The following is a 15,819-nucleotide window of genomic DNA, read 5'->3' on the forward strand; positions in this document are numbered from 1 at the left end:
CGCTAAGCTAAAGGTGGCTAATGTTGGGCTATAAAGGAACTAAAGCACGGTCACATGACTTCACGTCACCACCGCTAAGCTAAAGGTGGCTAATATTGGGCTATAAAGGAACTACAGCACGGTCACATGACTTCACGTCACCACCGCTAAGCTAAAGGTGGCTAATGTTGGGCTATAAAGAAACTACAGCATGTTGTTAAAGCACTTTGAGCTGCACTTAGTACATGAAAGTTCTATAAAGCTTTATTCTTACTATTACTAAAACATAATTGCTCCCTCGGAAAAATTAAGTATTCTGATTCTGATTTAATTTCAGTTTATCACAATGTTTTTTACTGCTTATTTTCATTGTAGTTTGAGTTTCAGTTGACATGAATAACCCTGCAATGCAGTGAATGAGACAGCCTTGAACAGGGCTAAAGCAGTTTTAACACAGCATGTTGATCTCAACAGGCCATTTAAATCCTGTCTGGTTTCATTTCCAGACGACCAGTTGATCCCTCTGTGCCCGGCGCTCTGTGTTTTCAGGTGAGGAGGTTTCATTACTTTGATTACCCAGCAGCCTCACAGCTCCTCACTGCGTCCCTTTGTTGGGATATGTCTGCTCATTACTCTGCAGCCAAATAACAAAACAAATGAATCTCCAGCTCCATTTATTTTTATTTTACAATTGTCCTATAATAAATGTTCTGTTCCAACAATTGGTGCAGGAATGAGTCCTGTTTACCACTTTCGGCTCCCACAACTCTTACTTTTCTTGAAAGTGTTTTTGGTTAGAAGCCTGAAATAAGGTCTGTGGTTAACACAAGCATAAGAGATTTCATATTTTGTTCTATAATATACAAATACGTCAGTCAATACCCCACTCGTAAACGTCCAAAGCTTCTATGTGTCTTTAAAACTGCAGTCGTTTGGTGGCACAAGTTTGTAAAGGAGACGACAAAAAATCATGATGCCCAACATTTACTGCCTTTAGCTTAGCGTTATTGACGTTTATAGCTTAACGTTAGTTTTTGTACTTCTGCCGTTTGCATTTAAGCTTAAAAAAACATAAAGCGGTGTCTATATGTTTGGATTATCCTGTTGAACAAAACGTGTAAGTATCATAAACGCCACAAAGCTTATTTTCAGAAATATTCCAAAATCAAATGGACAAATCCTATTGGCTTTTTGTTGAGGTAACCATTGTGATGCTAACTTCAAAGTCGCTCTGCCAAAAAATCGTCCGCCCTTCACCACTTTAAACCCTCTTCTTTTCTCCATCCTACACCATTATGGCCTTTTATTTTCCTCCACCAGCAGCCATTCATCACGGGTCTGAGCGACTGTCATGGCCGCCTCTTCCCAGAAGGCCGTTGGCTCACAGCTTGTTAACGTGTCGACTCGCTGACCGCCCACGACTCTGTCTGCATGTCTCCGCCTGGCCCAAGAGGCTAATGGGCAATCTCTCATCCACTGACTGTGAGTAAACAGAAGTATCTTAATCCATCAGTAGACGCCGCCTCGCTCGCCTCGACCTTAAATGAACTCCAACTCAATTTGAATTAGCTGTTTTATTTTTCTAGTGGTCCAAATGTATTATTAAAAAAGCTCTTTGCAGCATTCAAGAGGGGAATTAGTGTGCTAATTTAGCTTAGTGAAAGTCCTTTCGTAAATGACAACTATAGGTCAAATATTGTGTCTAACTGTCGTTTTTGAAGGATGACATTGTCCAATCTTGACACTTCAGCAGTGTATGTTTGCTTCATGTCTTGTCTTCTAAAGTGTCTCTTAATCACCACTTTACAATGTCACAGAACAACAGGATGATTGGGTCCTTGTAACGCTTGTGAGTGTGAATTAATATGAGCAGCTTAGAGGGATCCTATCTACTGGAAATGTTGTTTCAAGTTGAGCTGAATGCTGTTTTGTATCCTCTTAATATTAAAGCGGCCCCATTACGCTTTTTGGGGTTTTCCCTTTCCTCTAGTGTGATATAAAGGTTTGTGTGCATGTAAATGGTCTCCAAATGCAAAAATCCCTGTGTCAAGAGGCTTGAAACCCCTTCATTGGACTCCATTGTTTACTTCTGTAACATGATGTCATCACGATGTAACCCTAGCGCTTCTATAGAGTGCCACAGTAAAACCCGGAAGTAAGCTGCGCATGGGTTCCTTCGACAAAAATGATTTTTGAAAATAGCTTGAAATAAGGTCTGTGGTTGACACACATTTAAGAGACGGATCACGTTTTGTTCAGTTTTATTCAGTACTTGATCCGTCTCTTAAAGGTGGTGTAGGTAAGTTTGAGAAACCGGCTCGAGATACACTTTTTGTTATATTCCATGGAATGCTCTTAACATCCCGATAGCAATGAATATCTGAAGTGCTTTGACAAAAAATCAATAAAAAAAATTCATCTCTGGAAGCCGTAGTACTGTAAAAAGCACGACCAATCATTTGAGCCGGCCCGGCTAAAGTAACTGGATGGCCTACCTGCCTGTCAGCCTTCCATCTGGGCACAAACTTATCTCGTGCCCTCATTGGTCATGTGCGCGTTCGTGTGTGTTGGAGGAGGGGCTCTGTAAGGAAGTGGCAGATTTTTTCCGGCTGTGTATTTTCAAATTCTAGCGCACTCGAGCTGGTTTCTCCAAAATTACCTACCCTACCTTTAAATGTGTGTCAAACACAGACCTTATTTCGAGCTATTTTCAAAAATCCTATGGAGAAATTGCATTGTTTTTTTGTCAAAGGAACCAATGCGCAGCTTACTTCCGAGTTTTAGGACGCGTCACTGTGGCACTCTATTGGCTAGCGCTCCAACACATTGTACGTGATAGGCTAAGGGGCGGGACATCTCTAAAGTTGTCCAATAACAACAGAGCCGGCCAGCTAACCAATCAGAGCAGACTGGGCTCTGGTTTCAGACAGAGGGTGAAAAGAGGTGCTGCAGCACAGGCAGTATGAGAGAAATAAAGAGCTTTGTGAACATTAAAGCATGGAGACATGTCACAGGAGAGACACTACATACTGATATGAACCTGAAAATGTACATTATATGTCCTCTTTGAGAGGATTTGCGTAATCTTGACACCTGAAATGTTCACTTCCTAATCTCCTGCACAACATAACCTAACATTATGCACATTGCAAGGTCAAAACGCATCCATTCTCCGCCTTTAATTCCTCTTTCATGGACATTGTAAGCGTGGAGATTATCCGGTGGCTAGGTCAGAAGAATACGATTCTGTGCATTCAACATTTTACTCTCCTAAAAAGGTGAGCTACAGTTTCATAAGGCAGCATGTAGTCTCATTACAAAGCTTTCTGTTCAATTAGGAATGTGAATATTGTGTGATTCAAATAAACACGGACACAAGCTCAAGGTCGAAAACAATCGTGCTCCCACATGAAAACAAATAATAAGCCCGTCATCTTCTTTCCTGCTCCAGAAACTGTGATCTAAATCAATAATAATTCTCCGTGTGTGCATAAGGCAATCCGAGGGCCACATTTCTGTACATATATTATGCTAATATAAGATAGTACTTGTAATTTCTGCAGCTGCAGCCCGAGCATTGTTCTGCTGATTACAAAACACAATGTAGATGTGCTGTGTGGGAAAGAAAGCTGTAAAAAAGGTCAGATGGAGATTAACGCGTTCCCGAAGAATTACAAAACACTACAGCGATAAATATTCAACAAAGTACTCTTTCCATTAAGGATGATTTAAAGTTCTAATTAATCGTATATCCCCATGTGTGATTTTCATAAACATTTGGACAAAATATGTTAATGAAAAAACATTTATTTATTACAGCATAATTAGTTCATTCCAGTAAGGAGTGGAATAATAGAAATATTCTGCATGTGGAAACATTATTTTAGACCAATTTAAACTCAGATTCATATTTATACACCAGACGTAATAAACAACTTAAATATTAAAAGCATGTGTGTTATTTTCCTAAAAAGAGCCACATAATTCTCACTTTAACACCTAAACAGGAATATGTACATTTTTACATTTAGATCAAATAAGATGAGGTTCTGAGCCTGGGTTGTGACTTCCTATCTGCTTCACTTTGGGGTTTTTGGGAGGTTTTAAAAAAACGTTTCCCTCTCTTCCAGAACAGGCTGCAGCCGGCTGATAGCAGCCTTCAGTCAGAGCTCAGATATATCTATCAGCAGACATAACAAAAATAAATGGACGAACATCCAACTGTGTGTGTGAAGCTTCCTCCTCCTCTTCCTCCTCTTCCTCACCTCTGCCCTCTCACATCCTTTCTCCTGTCAACTCTTCCCTTTGTCTCAATTTGTCTTCTTGTCTCACTCTGACTCCTTCCTGCTCTTTTAAAGACCCCTTGTCACTCCTTGAGTTGTGTTTTATTCCTCTATCCGCCCCTTTTACTCTCTCCTCTCTCATTGTGTGTTGCAAGAGCCGTGAAACATTTCCTGTGAACTCGGCAGAATCCCATTAATCATATCAGGGTTGTGAGGTTTGGACTTTGAGATAGTGTTTAGGGGGTGCTTCCCACTTGTATCTCCTCAAAGGAGTGCTGCAGGAATGAATCACAAGACCCACACATTTCAACATCTGACCTTGTCTCAAAGTCAATGGGAGTGTGTGGGAGAGAAACTCCCTAGAACACAGGGATTTTAACCTCTGCAGACCATTTACATGCACCAAAACCTATATAACCCTACAGGGAAGGGAAAACAAACAAAAAAGCATAATAGGGACTCTGTGAATCTTAAAGCAGTTTGTTAACAAGTGGCTAAATGACTATATGGACTTTAGATGTCATCACGCAGAGCACGTAACTCATCTCGGTGTTGTTTCAAGTTAATGTGATGTTGCCATCTGATTAATTTCACCACTAAAGCATCACATATTCGAAAATGGTTGCATTGACTTTACAAACTTGGACTTAGAGTTTTCAGTTTGTACGCTCATATTAATGTCAAATCTAAAAGAACTGCGTTTATTATGCAGTTTAATTATCAGGGGAAATCCCTATTCCACCATCAATCATTCACAAAACTGACGTGAACATGTTGCAGATTATTGCTCGTCGTTACTTTGCCTTCATTTGTTTTGATGTGCCTGTTAGTGGAGAGCTTCGGCAGATACTCCCTGGTTTCCCCGTGGTTCCCACTTCTCTGATTCAAAGTAAAAAGACAGAGGATGCCGCATCGTCTTTGTTAAACGGAGACAAACACACAACATCAAGTCATGCTGGCCTCTCCACTTGAGAACCTCTCCTGTTGTGTTTGCAGAAGTGGAAACTTGTGTTTTCCAAAATGCTGCTGAGCTGAATGACTCATTAGAGAACGATAAGAACATGTGATGCTCTAATAACAGACACATGCTGCGAGAGGAGATTAACGGCTTCAGAAGAGTCATTTGTGTCTGCTCTCGTCTTAATTTAGGAGTTTCACACAAACTCTGCTGGTAGTTTTGCTGCGAATGCAAAGATAACATCCTCTAAAAGATTTCTTCTGTGTGAAAATGAAGTCAGAATCTGCTTTATGGGGGAAGATAAACCTCAATAGAGACTTGAAGTATTGTTGGAAACACAAACAAGGATGATCATGATCTGATTTGAGCAGTTTGGAGACTAACGGATCACAACATCACCGAGGCTTTCTCTCAGGGTCAATGAGCGAGCTGTTGGTGGTCACAGGGAGGAGGAGCTAAAAGCTGAGTTTGGGAAGTTGAGGAGAAGCTCTGCAGCCGACTGTCAGAGACACTGATTGGTTTTGCTGCCCGAGGTGGAAAACAGAGGGGTCGGTCTGCAGGTGATTGACAGTTTAAGGGTAAAAGATGGAGCTCAGGGGGCCGGGGAGAAACGGGGGGGGGGGGGGGGGGGGGGGTTAAGGTTTGTTTGGTGACCAGGAGGGTGCAGGAGTCTGAGGCCGGGGGTAAAGGGTGAGGACAGGGAGGGGAGAGGGTCAGAGAGACGAGCCAGAGAGAGGCTGTCGGAAAACTAAAACTTCAATTTGAACTTTTAAACATAATTCATTGTTAATTCAAACGAATCAAGGCACTGCTGAGTGTTCACTAAACCCGTCCGATGAGATTTTTTACAAATATTTTTATTGGGATTTTATTTTACCAGCAAAAATACAACAAGAAGTTACAAACAAATAGAAAAACATACAGAAATATACGAGAATTAGGAGTAAATAATGTCAACAACAATGACGTATTGAATCTATTGATAGGAAATGTATAAAAGTACAATCAAGGTACAGTAAAGGGAATTCTTAAAGGCAGCAGTCAAGGATTTAATGAAGGAAGATGCTGGAAAGAAGATGTTTAGGAAATGAAGGGCGGGAAATAACCCTGAACAATCAAGAACAAGGAAGAAATCTCTCTTTTAAATGTGGAACGAGAGTCATGCAGGGAGTTGAAGAAGTGATCATAATGTTCGCCCCTCCTCTGCAGCAGGTGGCGGCGTTTACATTGGTTTGTAGCGTGGAATAAAGACGACAGAAGGAGAAGAAGAAGAAGCACCTGTTTGGCAAACCGACATTAGGAAGCATCACGTCTTCTGCTCCGGTAAAGAGTCTTATTGTTATTTACATGTTGTGATGAAAGCATTGAAATGTGCTGCTTCTAACTGCATTGTGGTTCTTAAAACTCTTGTTTGTATAAGAGAGCATGTGCACAGGCTCGTGAAGAGACAGTGTCAAAGCAACACAGAGCTTCTCCTGGAAAACATGTCTCTTTATTGTGGCAGCAAACACCCTTTCAAGCAGAGAGCACTGGGTTCCTTCCTCTTTATCACTCTCCGAGTTTGAAAGCCTTGACGTCCAAAGAGTTTTTCTCAAAAAGACACCAAAGCTAGGTCAGTGTGTGACTTTGACACCACTTTGGGAAACGTCTTGATGGGAGCTCTCCGTCTTCATCCTCCATTTGTTTGGGGTTTTAAAGAAAGCTTTGACAGAGCGGGATTCATTTGGTGACTCTAAACGTTTTTTGGAGGTTGCCCTCCATCATGTTACAGAAGCACTTTCTGTCAATGTGTGTCTTTAAAAAGAAGCGGTCGAGGTCTTCCTGTCTTTTCATTTTCTTTCCTTCCAACAAGGAGTTCAACAGACGGGAAAACAGAGCTGTGAGGGCCTGGAGAAAACACCTTGAGAGGACTTTCTGTCCATCTCTAAACCAGGGCTTTTATTTTGAGACCGAGCTCTAGTAGATGACCTGGCTTTGTCTGTTTACTTCTCTTTTTAAAGACTTGTTTGCTCACTGTTCAGATCGCCGTGTCAGTGCTGCTTATCGTGAAACAAATACAGCTTCACAAATGCAGCTTTGGTCTCGCCTCAGGCTGCGTTGTAATACTCATCTCGCTGCGCTACAATCAAAACTTTCCCTCTGGTAACAAGAGAGATAACACAGTAATTACTTCAGTTATTCATACTCCAACACCGATGGTTCACTACAAGCTTAAACAGTCAGTGGTTTAACATTTCATCCAAAATAAGCTTTTTTCAAATCCTGGAAAACAAAGATATTCAATCATTATACAAAGTTCCCTGAAGGGTCACGACTAACCGAGATGAGAGATGCAATGATTAGCCAATCAAAAAGAATCGGAAACTATTTTGATAATTTAGTAATTCATTTTTGAAATGGCAGAAGGTGGTGTTTCAGCCTCTCAAATGTCTATATTTACTGTTTTGTATCTGTTTTTATATCATATGTAAGTACATTTCGTTGGGTTTTGGACTGACAAAACAAAAATAAACAACAATTCATGAAATGAATATAAAAATATTGTTGTAACTGAAACCTTGAATATTGAAATGTTTGGTTATTTTTTTCAAGAACAACCCCCCTGATGAGTATCATCTGCAGGATGCTGAAAACACGGCTGATCTGAGTTACATTGTGACTGAGCTGGAGAGGACAGGAAGGGGATGAGGGATGAAGAGGAGAGATTACAGAGCTCAGCGAGCATTTGATAGACTGTGGCGAAAGATATTTGGGACTCAATTTACTAAATGATGCAGGTAAGAACAGAAGATTACAGAAATGAAATCTGGGGAGGCTATGAGGCCAAATCTTTTATTTTAATTTCCCTACAGTATCACTACTTACTTTTATCTACTTATTATGAAGGAGCAATCTTTTTATTTATTTGTATTGTGCAGTCCTGATTCTCATGCCTGTTAATATCAGTATGTAGTGTCTCTACTTTAAAGAGTCCTCTACTGCTGATGTTCAGGTGTATATCAGTATGTAGTGTCTCTACTTTAAAGAGTCCTCTCCTGCTGATGTTCAGGTGTATATCAGTATGTAGTGTCTCTACTTTAAAGAGTCCTCTACTGCTGATGTTCAGGTGTATATCAGTATGTAGTGCCTCTACTTTAAAGAGTCCTCTCCTGCTGATGTTCAGGTGTATATCAGTATGTAGTATCTCTACTTTAAAGAGTCCTCTCCTGCTGATGTTCAGGTGTATATTAGTATGTAGTATCTCTACTTTAAAGAGTCCTCTCCTGCTGATGTCCAGGTGTATATCAGTATGTAGTGTATCTACTTTAAAGAGTCCTCTCCTGCTGATGTTCAGGTATCAGTATGTAGTGTCTCTACTTTAAAGAGTCCTCTCCTGCTGATGTTCAGGTGTATATCAGTATGTAGTGTCTCTACTTTAAAGAGTCCTCTCCTGCTGATGTTCAGGTGTATATCAGTATGTAGTGTCTCTACTTTAAAGAGTCCTCTCCTGCTGATGTTCAGGTATCAGTATGTAGTGTCTCTACTTTAAAGAGTCCTCTCCTGCTGATGTTCAGGTGTATATCAGTATGTAGTGTCTCTACTTTAAAGAGTCCTCTCCTGCTGATGTTCAGGTGGATATCAGTATGTAGTGTCTCTACTTTAAAGAGTCCTCTCCTGCTGATGTTCAGGTGTATATCAGTATGTAGTGTCTCTACTTTAAAGAGTCCTCTCCTGCTGATGTCCAGGTGTATATCAGTATGTAGTGTCTCTACTTTAAAGAGTCCTCTCCTGCTGATGTTCAGGTATCAGTATGTAGTGTCTCTACTTTAAAGAGTCCTCTCCTGCTGATGTTCAGGTATCAGTATGTAGTGTCTCTACTTTAAAGAGTCCTCTCCTGCTGATGTTCAGGTGTATATCAAGGCAAGGCAAGGCAAGTTTATTTATATAGCACTTTTCAACACAAGGCAATTCAAAGTGCTTTACAAAAAATGAAAGAGATTAAGAAAATGGCATTTAAAATCAGTCATTAAAAAGAAAAGCTAATAAAATAAACATTAAAAGAAAAAATACATGGATAAAAGTTACAGTGCAGTTTAAGATATGAATAGTTCAATTAAAAGCAGCGACAAAAAGAAAAGTCTTCAGCCTGGATTTAAAAGTAGTCAGAGTTGTAGCGGACCTGCAGGTTTCTGGGAGTTTGTTCCAGATATTTGGAGCATAATAACTGAACGCTGCTTTACCATGTTTAGTTCTGACTCTGGGGACAGAAAGCTGACCAGTCCCTGAAGACCTGAGAGATCTGGATGGTTCATAATTTAGCAGGAGGTCAGAAATGTATTTTGGGCCTAAACCATTCAGTGCTTTATAAACCAGCAGCAGTATTTTGAAATCTATTCTTTGACACACAGGAAGCCAGTGTAAAGACTTCAGAACAGGAGTGATGTGATATACTTTCTTAGTGTTAGTGAGGACTCGAGCAGCGGCGTTCTGAATCAGCTGCAGCTTCCTAATAGATTTTTTAGTGAGACCTGTGAAGACACCATTGCAGTAGTCGAGTCTACTGAAGATAAAAGCATGGACAAGTTTTTCCAAATCCTGCTGTGACATTAGTCTTTTAATCCTAGATATATTCTTTAGGTGATAGTAGGCTGATTTAGTAACTGTTTTAATGTGACTGTTGAAACTCAGGTCAGAGTCCATGACTACACCTAGATTTCTGGATTTATCTGTTGTTTTGAACATTGCACACTGAAGCTCAGCGCTAACTTTTATACGCTCTGACTTGGCTCCAAAAACCATTACCTCAGTTTTCTCTTTGTTTAATTGGAGAAAGTTCTGACACATCCAGTCATTGATTTGTTCAATGCACTTACTCAGTGTTTGAATTGGAGCATAGTCTCCTGGTGAAATTGTTACGTAAATTTGTGTGTCATCTGCATAGCTATGGTAACTTATTTTGTTGTTCTTCATTATCTGAGCCAGTGGTAGCATGTAGATGTTAAAGAGAAGAGGCCCCAAGATGGAGCCTTGAGGAACCCCACATGTCATATTTGTCAACTCATGTGTATTTACCTATAGAAACAAAGTTGTTTCTGTCCTTTAAGTAGGATTCAAACCAATTCAGAACTGTTTCCGAAAGTCCCACCCAGTTTTCCAGTCGGTCTAGTAATATGCTGTGGTCAACAGTGTCAAACGCAGCACTGAGATCTAATAATACTAACACTGAAGTTCTGCCACTGTCTGTGTTTAAGTGGATGTCATTAAAGACCTTTACAAGAGCAGTCTCAGTGCTGTGGTTTGGACGAAAGCCTGACTGGAACACATCAAAACAGTTATTTAAATGCAAGAAATTACTCAACTGTTGAAAAACAACTTTTTCAATGATTTTACCTAGAAATGGCAGGTTTGATATGGGCCTGTAATTGTTCATTACTGAAGCATCTAGATTATTCTTTTTTAAGAGCGGTTTAATGACTGCAGTTTTCAGGGCCTGTGGAAAAATACCTGAGTGAAGAGATTTGTTTACTATATGAAGTAGATCTGAGGCCATGCAAGGCAAAACATCTTTGAAAAATCCTGTTGGAATAACATCAAGGCAGCAAGAGGAGGATTTCAGAAGTTGAATAATGTCCTCTAGGTTTTTATCATTAATCTGATGGAATTGTGTCATGATGTTTGAATTGATTTTAAGTGGACACAGAGACAACACATTTGCTGTACCTGATGCAGAGGCACTGACTGCTTGTCTGATTTTCTGAATTTTGTCAGTGAAAAAGGCAAAATCATTGCACGCCCTGGTGGATAGAAATTCAATATCAGTATGTAGTGTCTCTACTTTAAAGAGTCCTCTCCTGCTGATGTTCAGGTGTATATCAGTATGTAGTGTCTCTACTTTAAAGAGTCCTCTCCTGCTGATGTTCAGGTGTATATCAGTATGTAGTGTCTCTACTTTAAAGAGTCCTCTCCTGCTGATGTTCAGGTATCAGTATGTAGTGTCTCTACTTTAAAGAGTCCTCTCCTGCTGATGTTCAGGTGTATATCAGTATGTAGTGTCTCTACTTTAAAGAGTCCTCTCCTGCTGATGTTCAGGTGTATATCAGTATGTAGTGTCTCTACTTTAAAGAGTCCTCTCCTGCTGATGTTCAGGTGTATATCAGTATGTAGTGTCTCTACTTTAAAGAGTCCTCTCCAGCTGATGTTCAGGTGTATATCAGTATGTAGTGTCTCTACTTTAAAGAGTCCTCTCCTGCTGATGTTCAGGTGTATATCAGTATGTAGTGTCCCTACTTTAAAGAGTCCTCTCCTGCTGATGTTCAGGTGTATATCAGTATGTAGTGTCTCTACTTTAAAGAGTCCTCTCCTGCTGATGTTCAGGTGTATATCAGTATGTAGTGTCTCTACTTTAAAAAGTCCTCTCCTGCTGATGTTCAGGTGTATATCAGTATGTAGTGTCTCTACTTTAAAGAGTCCTCTCCTGCTGATGTTCAGGTGTATATCAGTATGTAGTGTCTCTACTTTAAAGAGTCCTCTCCTGCTGATGTTCAGGTGTATATCAGTATGTAGTGTCTCTACTTTAAAGAGTCCTCTCCTGCTGATGTTCAGGTGTATATCAGTATGTAGTGTCTCTACTTTAAAGAGTCCTCACCTGCTGATGTTCAGGTGTATATCAGTATGTAGTGTCTCTACATGTCTCCATGCTTTAATGTTCAAAAAGCTCTTTATTTCTCTCATACTGCCTGTGCTGCAGCACCTCTTTTCACCCCCTGTCTGAAACCAGAGCCCAGTCTGCTCTGATTGGTTAGCTGGCCGGCTCTGTTGTGATTGGTCAACCGCTTAGAGATGTCCCACCCCTTAGCCTATCATGTACAATGTGTTGGAGCGCTAGCCAATTGAAGCGCAAGTGTTACATAGTGAAGTCACCTTGTCACACTAATATCTATCTACTTTCAACAGCACACGTTCCAGTTTAACATGAAACATATCAGTGATGTTTAAAAGGTCCCATGTCATGGCCATTTCTACTGATCATAATTCCATTGTTGAGGTCTACGAGAATAGATTTACATTGTTCCAAAATCACATTGGTTTTCTCATACAGCATCTCTGTATAGTATGCAGTAGCGTGGCGTGGGGAAAAAATTAGGGGAAGCCAATAATACGTCCTTTCTTTTGGGTCGGGGGTGTGGTGGTCAATGTAATAACGTAACCAGATGAGTGATTACAGCACCCGGTATCATTTTACACACATTTGTATCAGATGCAGGACTTACACACGCCTGGTATCTAACCGACAGGTCCGCACACACTCTCCAGCCGAAACTCTAATAAGCATTAATTCACAAATTAAATCAGGAGACCTTTAACGTTTTACGTCCGATTCGCTCCTTTGTTCCTCGCTGTACACAGCTCCAGTTTGGGCATTGGCCTGTCATCAGATTTTTAGTTGCTGCTGTAGCGGAAGTTTAGTACAATTATTTTTGATTAAATACTCCAAATCTCCACCCTCCATAATTGCACTTGCTTCAGTTGCTTGCTACTTTCTAACGGCGGTGAGAGTGGTGCAGTGACGCTATCTATCTTCTATCGATTAGATTTATGATTCGAAAATTATAAAAGTAGGGTAGACATGTGGATATTATCCGACTGAACAAAACTTGCATTTATCTAACAGGTTCGTTTTCCACAGACCTTATTTCAAGCTATTTTCCTAAATCCTATGGAGAAATCCCATTGCTTTTTTGTCGAGGGAAACCGAGCGCAGCTTACTTCCGGATTTTAGGACGCGTCACTCCAACACTAAATTGATGCGATTTGATTGGATTGTGAGGCAAGGGAAGCCAGCCGCCTCTGGCTTCCCTTGGCATGGCCCTGACCAATCACAGGTTGGCAGGGGCATCACGTGAGCCTCATCTGATTGGTCAATCCCTCCATTTTTTTTCACCAAGGGAAGCTAGATTCGGCTGGCCTCCTCTCGCAACAGTGAGTGCAATCTACTGTTTCACCATAACATCTAGAGGGGCGCTGTTTGTTTCACTCTTTGTAAAATACTCAATGAGAATGGGGGAGAGACGGGCCGGCAGCAACACACAGCAAAGGAGAATTATCGAAACAAAACAAAGTGTTTTTATTTATTTATTTAAATTATAACTTGCCTACAATCCGAAAAAACAGGGGAAACCTGGCTTCCCTTGGCCTCCGGGAGAAAACGCCACTGATAGTATGTGTATTCACTCTCTGTCCTACATGCCCTGTTGGAGCTCTTGCCCCCCCTCCCTATGAGCCCACTGTGCTCTGATTGGTCAGCTCGCCCACTCTGTTTTGATGAGTCCACCAACGTTACAGCTGAACATCAGTGATTATGTTTTACAATGGCGTTTGTTAGCAACCAGAAAATGACACCAGTAATGACAAACAGATGAGAATGCTGTGTGGGGTCTGGGTGCCGTGTTGGCGGGACGTTGCGGGGCTCGCTGCTCCGCCCTTTGAGGCTCGAGGAGCAGACAGTGTGAGCTGGATTACTGGTGTCGTTTCCTGGTTGCTGCGTGGGGACAGCGAGACACCGCGGAGCTCAGCCTGAGCACACACACGTGAGTGGAGATCCACGCAGCTGCGGCTGAGAAAAGATATGGCTGAGTGTGTGTGTGTGTGTGTGTGTGAGGAGCTCCACGGATTGGTCCATTTGGAGGACATGGGACCTTTAAGGTGGACGAAACACAGGAGGTTTTTTTTTACTTTGTCCAACTAAAATATGGAAAACTCATCTCCTTAATTCCCAAAAAGATCACGATGTTTGTGTTCGGGGTGCAGTTATCTTCCTCGGGTCATCCTCACCTTTCCTCCCAGGTAAAGTGATGTCTCCCTGCGGTGGCAGTGGAGCACTCACCTGAGATATTAAAACACTCCCATTATCAGTTTCCCTGCCCCGCTACACCCCGGCTCAGTCTGCACAAACAAACTCTCCTCTTTTTAATTAGCTTTCTCTAATTTACCTCCTGCGTCGGGGCAGTGTTAAACCCCCACAGAGCCGTGAGGTGGGACCGCCTGCTGCTTCTGGAAGTATTTCTTCTTACTGTCAATTGAAAGTTTCCTATCAATTATTTGGAGGAAAAATCAGAAAAACAGTAGGTAAAATTGTGAGTACGTTTGTAAAAGTGTCTGAAACTCAAATAAAATATAAGTTCAAATATAAATCCACAAGAACAACTTAAATCAGAGGCATATATTAGACCGTCAATGTTCAAAGTAACACCTGGTTGTCTCTGGTAATACCACATGTTCATGTTCTGGCCATAAGTTTGACGATTTTGAACTGAGAAAAGTAATATTTTCTTCGTTCCATTTGCTGTTGATGGCGGTTTTTGACAATTTTCAATACGACGATATCCATGAGCCATCACTGTGGAGCCAATCAGGCATCTAGAAAAAAAGCTAATTCAAAAACCCTTCCTCATTGAACTGATAGAACAGCGCTGCCTATCGCATACGAAACTAATCCTTAATCTTAAAGTGCATTTTACGTGCTGAATGTTTTATCAAATGTTGCCTTTTTGTTCTTGCTTCTGTCCAACACGGGCTTTATAAACTTCTTAAAGAGTGTTTGTGAATTTGTTTATCTATTGCCATGAGTGGAACAAGCAAACACTTATCAATAAAAAAATAGTAATAGAGTAATCTTTAGCTTCTGCCACCATAAAAATGTTAAATGGACTTTACATACTACATGTCATCATTCACCCTTTCACACCTCATTCATACAGAGCAGTGCCACTTGTGAAGCTAACACTCACGCACTCACTCACTCACACACACACACACACACACACACACACACACACTCACACACACACTCACTCACTCACTCACTCACACACACACACACACTCACACACCGTTGGCCATCGGGAGCACCTCGGGGTTCAGTATCTTGCCCAAGGAGGAAGTCGCCCCAAAACTAAAGTAAAACATTAAAACTCTTTGATTGTGATTTTTCCCTAAACCTAACCCTCTCACCTTGCGTTGCTATGGAAACATACTTTTGGGATTTAAAATGTAAAAAACACATATATTTGTAATGCATTGCTTATCTTTTGCACCTTTTGATTAAACTGCGTTTCATGCCATCATAATTGCTTTTTCTGGGATCAGGAAATGAGAAACAGAAATCCTTTATTAGTCCTGATGCGGGAAAATTGACAATGAATATACGTTATGAATACTTTTCCCACAGTAATGAATCCCACTTGACAAATATACTCTTGTATTGTAACGTATTGTTTTATATCTAACCTCTCGGCCCAAACTAAGATACATGTTTGTGTTGTCCTCTCACTCCTTGTAGTCCTCCACTTGCTCCTGTCTGTATCTGTGTCCTGTTTGTATCCCCTCTCTGCACGACGAGCCCTCTGACTCTCAAAGACTCTTTCATCTGAGTATGAAGCTGCACAGAAGGCTCGCCTGATATCCCAGTCAACATTCATTATTTCATTTCATCAGACGCAGCTTTCAGTTTCTCCTTTTAAATCCATCTTGTATTACAGGTCACTCTCCCATCCCTTGTTAATCCCTCCTTCTTCGGCAAAATACAACTGACACACCGCCTCTCTTTTTACTCTTGAGCTC

At 41.0% G+C, this 15,819-nt stretch overlaps 1 long non-coding RNA gene across 1 annotated transcript; it reads left to right on the plus strand.

Moving 5' to 3' along the window:
* The first annotated feature begins 355 nt into the window (after nucleotides 1-355).
* Nucleotides 356-8,121, plus strand: LOC117558724. Its single transcript, XR_004570857.1, has 4 exons — nucleotides 356-528; nucleotides 1,300-1,461; nucleotides 6,430-6,543; nucleotides 7,813-8,121. It is a non-coding gene; the product is annotated as an uncharacterized LOC117558724 (long non-coding RNA).
* Nucleotides 8,122-15,819: the final 7,698 nt, after the last annotated feature.

The sequence above is a fragment of the Gymnodraco acuticeps genome, unplaced genomic scaffold (genome assembly GCF_902827175.1).
Source record: "Gymnodraco acuticeps unplaced genomic scaffold, fGymAcu1.1, whole genome shotgun sequence".
In the NCBI taxonomy this organism is placed as follows: Eukaryota; Metazoa; Chordata; class Actinopteri; order Perciformes; family Bathydraconidae; genus Gymnodraco; species Gymnodraco acuticeps.